The sequence below is a fragment of the Silene latifolia genome, chromosome Y (genome assembly GCF_048544455.1).
Source record: "Silene latifolia isolate original U9 population chromosome Y, ASM4854445v1, whole genome shotgun sequence".
Taxonomy (NCBI): domain Eukaryota; kingdom Viridiplantae; phylum Streptophyta; class Magnoliopsida; order Caryophyllales; family Caryophyllaceae; genus Silene; species Silene latifolia.
In genome coordinates, this window is record NC_133538.1 from 174,789,796 (window position 1) to 174,796,440 (window position 6,645).

Genomic DNA, 6,645 nt, shown 5'->3' on the forward strand with positions numbered 1-6,645 from the left:
CACAACCGAGGGCTTACAAATAATATGGGAAAGTGAGGTTACATGTAAGAAAAGGCAAAACAAATTATGGAAATGTGGAGGTAAAGCGTCAAGCTAGCACCTAAACAGGACCATATAAGAACATCCAATTCTCAGCTGATTAGAAAATAAAGCACAAGTGCCCTTCTTTGGCACACAATTCACTACCCAATACACTATCTCCTCAAAAAGATATGAATAAAAACAGAGGAGTAGGCTGTCACAAACTTCTCTTTTTTTTTTTAATACGGTCTAATTTCTATTTCAAATCAACTAACTCTTTTTTTCTTTTCTTTCTTTTCCTTCACTGTTCACGTTTTTCATCTTTTTTTTTCAAATTTTTTTTCTCATTCTTCTTCTTTTTCTTTTTCTTTTTCACGTTCCTTTTTCATTTTTTATTCCAATTTTCTTCTTTTCTGCCAACAACAATGAATGATATACCGCAAAAATTACACTAAACTAGCTTGACTGGCAGGTTAAATTTTGGGTGTAGCTAATGGGTCAAAAGGCTATATTTGGCCTATGTGGAGTTTAATGGGTGAGAATGAAAGAAAGGGAAATTTGTAAGCACCTCCCTGCATGTGACACCGACCACAAACCCGAATGTATGCAAGTGACAAGCAATCGAATTTCATAAACGTGCAAAAGTGATAAACATGTTATGCAAGGAGTACTACTCTCAATTCCTACATGAACCGGTCATGAATGACACCAGTTATATGGCTCTAAAGCTCAGAAATTGTAAAGTAGGTTGCCAATTTATCAGGTCAAGTCTACAAAGTCAGCTATATTTTTGACATTAACTCGTAGATATGCGCATGACTAAACTAATAACTGCCAATTAGATGCAAGGCTTAAGTGATATGACAAGTTAAAGTGCAATTTCATCATGGAAATCTACCATTCCGACTCAACCTATATGCAAAATGAAACGTGAAATTTGTTTTTTTTTGAATTTTTGATAATTTTTTTTTAAAATAAAATACAATGCAAAAATTACAATGCGAACAAAAATTAAACGTGAATGCAAAAAAATGCAAAATGCAGACTCAAAGGATGCATTACTCTCCTTAAACCAAAACGGACAACGCCCTCGTTGTCCTCTAGCATATACCAGCAGATATATAAAGGGAAAAAGGGATATACAACCAATAAATGAATGAAAAACAATAAATAAATAAATAAATAAGGAGACGAAAAATAAAGAAAAGAGCAAGAAATACATACAAAATGACGAACTTCCCCAAACCAGCCAGAAAACTGGGGAAGTGAATAGACCAGTAGCTACTCGTCGCCCTCCTCCTCCTCGTCCTCTACCACCACGAAGTCGGGATCACGCTCCTGCTCCCTCCTCCTCCCCTCCTCAGCTCATACTCTCTCCTCCTCCTCAGCGGTGTCTGCCTCGCTGGCTGGTTGTGGGTACCCCTCCGCCGAATACCAATAGAAAGAAGGGTGTGGCCGGCCCTTAGGAACGGGGCGTCCTCGTCTCATGTGATACTCGTATAGAGGGAACAAGGTAAGTGCAATGTCCCGCTCCATACGAGCCTGCCTTGTAAGAAGCTCGAGAAGCAAACTGTCACGGCGCCCTTGGTCAATGACCACGGACGCCTCAAAAGGTGGAGGAGGAATAAAATTAGCCAGGTAGACCGGTTGTGTAGTGTCAGGAGTGGGAATAGGGATCGGTGTAGGAGTGGCCGTGGAATTTTGGCCACCCGTAGACGGTGTGGATCCCTCTCCGATCTCAGGTCTCTTCCGCTTCTTAGCAGCGGAAGGAGTGGTAGGTGGAGCGAGTGGACGGTGGTAGAAGGGCAAAGGTGGAGGTATCCTACCCCTAACAGTAGGCGAAGGGACAAGACGGGGTAGGGTGGTGCAAGGTAAGGGCTCGGACAAGGAACCACAAATATTCCAAGTCCGCTGGTCAGAAGCAAGCCAAAATATAGACAGCATGGTAGAAATGTCGAGGTACCTATCCCTATCAAGATGTGCTAAGTCACGAGGGAAGTCGGGGAAGATATAACGGGCAAGAAAAGTGGCTATGCCACCACAGACAATGGTGCCCGCCATCTTCTGCCCCACAGTATGAAAATACTGGAGCAGCCAGATAGGCAATGTTAAGCACAAAGGGGCCCTCTCTATCGATGTTCAGATAGCCTCCAAGAATAGACAACTCAACATTATTAATGTTGTTGGGTTCTTTACGGCCAAAGATCGTCCCACCAATGAGACGCAGAAAGTAACGGGCCGGGAGAAGGTGGACATGAGCGAGTCTACGCTCCTCAAAACGATTTTGTGCCAAGGTCCTCCAGAGAATACGTAGGACCTTCCTAGGAGGGTTCGAGTCACCGTGGGAGGAAAGACCTAACCTGCTACCAAACTCAGCTAGGGTCCAGGTCGTAGTCCGGTTAAACAACCGGAAGGAAACACAAGAACTACCCTGGTCAGTGGCGTAGGCACCAGCAGAAAAAGTGAAGGAACTGAAAAACTCGAGGGTCAGCTCCTTATAGGTCGAGGCACTCATAGTAATCAGTACAGACATCCTCGTCCCGTTCAAAATCTCAACTACAGGCTTGTAAATACCTAACTTCTCAAGTGATTTTCGACACAAAAAATTAGTCGAAGCAAAGTCACAGCGCTCTAAAGCATAAAAACGAGTATGATGCATAGCATTAACGAAACGTACCTCGAGGTAGTCGGGATGCGGGTATAGAGTCATCGGCACGGAACGTGACACGACCAGCAGTGGGTGTGCCTCGTCCTCGACTCCGTCCACGCCCTCTAGTACCTGAACAAGAATCTCGTCCAGTAGCGGGGCGAGGTACTAGGGCAGCCCGGAAAGCAGCTATGACAGCTGGTGACGACGCAGCAGGGGTCGTCACCATAGAAGGTACGATATCAGAGGTAGACGCAGTAGCAGCAACTATACTAGTAGAGGCAGAAGAGATAGAGCTAGCAGCAGTACTAGCAGAGAGGCAGTAGTAGTACCAGTAGAGACAACAGTAAAAACAGCGGTACTAACAGTAGAGGTGACGGTGGTAACAGTAGGGACCACTGTCTCAGTCAAGGATGGGGCAACAGTCGAACTAGTCGAAGGGAGAGTGCTACTATCCATCCTAATCAATCAAGTAAGGGGGAAATCAATCAATTAAACAGAGAACATGGAATCCCCAATTATTTCGAAAAATTTCGAAAAAAACAAACCCTAATCCTTTAATTATGTCGAACAAAAGCAATTAATCAACAAAGGAATATAGGGAATTACTTACTTGATGATTAACCCGCAAGAAATAGCAAGAAATCGACAAAAATCCAAGCAAAAGACGGATTTCAACCAAAAACCCGACAAAACCCTAATTACTCGAATTGAAAGCAACAAGGACGAATTTTAAGAGTAAATTAGGGGGTAATGTCGAAAAATGCACAAGGAAAATAATGTGGGTGATTGATTTGTTATTAGGGGAAGATTAAGGGAGAATTTGGGGTTTTTTCGCACAAAATATCGCACATGAGAGGAAGAAATAAATTAGAATGAAAAATAGAAGAAGAAAAGAAGTCTTCCTGTGTAGTATAAGCGCATTCACTCAATTGAGTGATTTGAAACCACTCGATCGAGGACTTTAACATCAACTCTGCTCAATCGAACACAATTCTTCTCGATCGATTATTCCTCCTTTTTGACATTTCGATCAAGTGTCTGGAATCACTAGATCGAGCTCTTTTGCTGGGCAATCCTCTCGATCGAGTACTTTTTGTACTCGATCGAGTTGTTTTCTCGTGGAACACATCGCAGTGCGACACATCTTCCCCAACCCTGCATAGGAACACGCAAAAACATTTTCCGAAAATACCAAATCACAGAAATAAGCAGTCTATAGTCGGTTTTTGCGAAAACTAACTAAGCTACTGTCTAAAAGTCTAAAACGCAATTAAAAAAAAAGTACGGAAATTTAAATTACAAATTAATACAACGGGGCATTTCCGCTCATCTTCCAAAACACTTTAGTAGCCCACAAGAGGGCTTCTGACTGGAGGAGGTCCCTTCAGCATCTCGGACCGTCCTCTTCGATCGCCATGAGTTTGAATTCGAACTAATGGAAGGAGAGTAGTTGGTATTCACGTACGCCCAAACTTTCTTCTTCCTCTTGACATTCCCATCGACATTAGCGGCATCTCCATCACTTTGATTGACTTTAACTGTACTTTGACCGTTAGCATCTCCAGCATCCACTCTATCTGTACTTGCAGCAAGGAAAACAGAAGAATGGTCCTCTTTTTCGCTTTGAGTCTGAGGTGGAGGGGTTACAATAGCAGCACAATATTCAATATTCTCAGCCGAAGTGTCTGTATCTGAGTCAATAGAGGATAGGGCATTGCAAGGCTGAACTTGCATGGGAGCCCTACGAGATTTGGACTGATGAAATATCATCTCCTCGTCTCCTACCTAAAATGTAAGGGTCTTTCCCCCGACGTCAATTACTGCACGAGCAGTGAATAAAAATGGTCGCCCTAAAATGATAGGGGTGTGAGTGTCCTCGGGGATGTCAAGAACCACAAAGTCTACAGGAATGAAGAATCTCCGGATTTTGACAGGTATGTCATTTATAACTCCTAGTGGCCGTGATATACTACGGTCGGCCATCTGAACGGTCATATTAGTACAGTTAAACTTGGCCAAATCGAGTCTTTTAGCGACAGACAGAGGTAAGACACTCACGCTAGCACCTAGATCGCAAAGCGCGTTATCAATCAAATGGGTCCCTATATGACAAGGAATTGAAAAGCTACCCGGGTCTGACTGTTTAGGCGGTGTCTTATTCTACACTAAGGCAGTCCCCACTTCAGTTAAAGCTACCTTTTTATGGTCATTTATATGCCTCTTACGCGATAAGATTTCTTTCATGAGTTTCATGTAAGAGGGTACCTGAGTAAGCAATTCGGCGAAAGGAACATTGACGTGAAGGCTTTTCAGGAGCTCATCAAATTTCCCGAACTGTCGGTTAGCCTTGTTGTTCTGCAATCGCCTTGGAAAGGGCACAGTGATAAGAATTTCAAGCCCTTTATTCCTTTCTTCCAATGTCTCGACGGGTTCAAATTCATTCTTACTCGATCGATCTCTTTTACCTCTCGATTGAGGTCTTCCAGCCACTTTTTCACTCGATCGAGCACTCTCAGCCTCTCGATCGAGCTCTCAATCGAGTCCTTCATTATCAGCATTATTCGATCGAGGCACACTTTTACTCGATCGAACACTTTTCCCAGAATTTTCACTCGATCGAGCTGTTTCAGCCTCTCGATCGAATCCTTGAATATCCACTTTACTCGATCGATCAATAATTCCACTCGATCGAGTAATATCATCAGCATTTCTACTCGATCGACCACCAGAAATCAATCAATCGAGTATTTTCTTCGAATTGAGCATATTTTCAGCAAGGGACTACTGTTCATCGTCAGCAACGACTTCCTCCGGGTCTGATATGTCCTCAACAGTTGACATTTTGGGTCTTTCATAAGAAAGACCACTACGCAAGTTAATCAAGTTTATCATCTCATGTAGGTTCTTCTCGGATTGAGACGGTAAATTACCCGACTTTCTCGTGGATTGGCTAGCAGCGATTTGGGCAACTTGGGTCTCGAGTGACTTAATTGATGCTTCTTTCTCTTGGTCACTCATCTGCATCTGCTTAGTCAATGCTTGGATCATCGACTTCAACTGAGCCAACTCACTTACTCCACTAGAGGAAGCTGCTTGATGTGGCGGTGGAAAGGATGGAGGCTTTTGAAAGCCTTGTTGAGTTTTATGAGGAGGGACATAAGCTTGTTGCTGCTGCGAAGAAGTAGGATTGAGCACATTCTGACTAGTCCATCTAAAGTTGGGATGGACTCCACTTTGATTATTGTAATAGGAACCCCCTCCTTGCCTATATTGCTGAAAGGCAAGGACTTGTTCCTTCTCTGTTAGACAGTCAACAGCAGTGTGACCGTCATTACTCCCACATATCTCACAAGTAACGGCTTCTTGTCTAGTCAACAAGTGAACCGTTTGTTGATCACCAGCAGCTTGTAATTCTAACTTATCAAAAGGGGCATTCATGGCTTCCAACTGAGCCACTACAGCATTATCAACTGAATGAACTATTCGAATACCATCTCGGGTTCCCATACTCGGTACAATGGGTAGCCATCTCCTCAATAATACCCCATCCCTTATCATCATCATTGTTCTTCTGAAATTGTCCATTAGGTGAGGCGTCCAATATAGCACGGTGGTCATCATACAACCCATAATAGATCTGGTTGCACAAGAACCACTGATCAAAACCATGATGAGGAAGAGACCTCACCAACTTCTTGAAACAACACCAAGCTTCATAAAAATTCTCATCAGGTCCCCGCTTGAAACTTGTAATTTTTCCTCTCAGTTGATTGGTACGTTGTGGAGGAAAATACCTTTTATAAAAGGCAAGGGCAAGAGTCTCCCATTTGGTGATACCGGCTGCAGTACGATCAAGATCAGTGAGCCACTCCCTGGCTCCGTCGGTCAGAGAAAAAGGAAACAGGACTTCCTTTATCTTATCCTGGATCACTCCCTTAGTGGCGGGAATAGTAGAGCAATAGTCAGTAAAGACC

General features: G+C 43.3%; 1 non-coding gene across 1 annotated transcript; it reads left to right on the forward strand.

Annotated features, from left to right (window-relative positions):
* The first annotated feature begins 6,333 nt into the window (after positions 1-6,333).
* Positions 6,334-6,440, forward strand: LOC141636354 (small nucleolar RNA R71). The gene has a single exon (XR_012540973.1). It is a non-coding gene; the product is annotated as a small nucleolar RNA R71 (small nucleolar RNA).
* Positions 6,441-6,645: the final 205 nt, after the last annotated feature.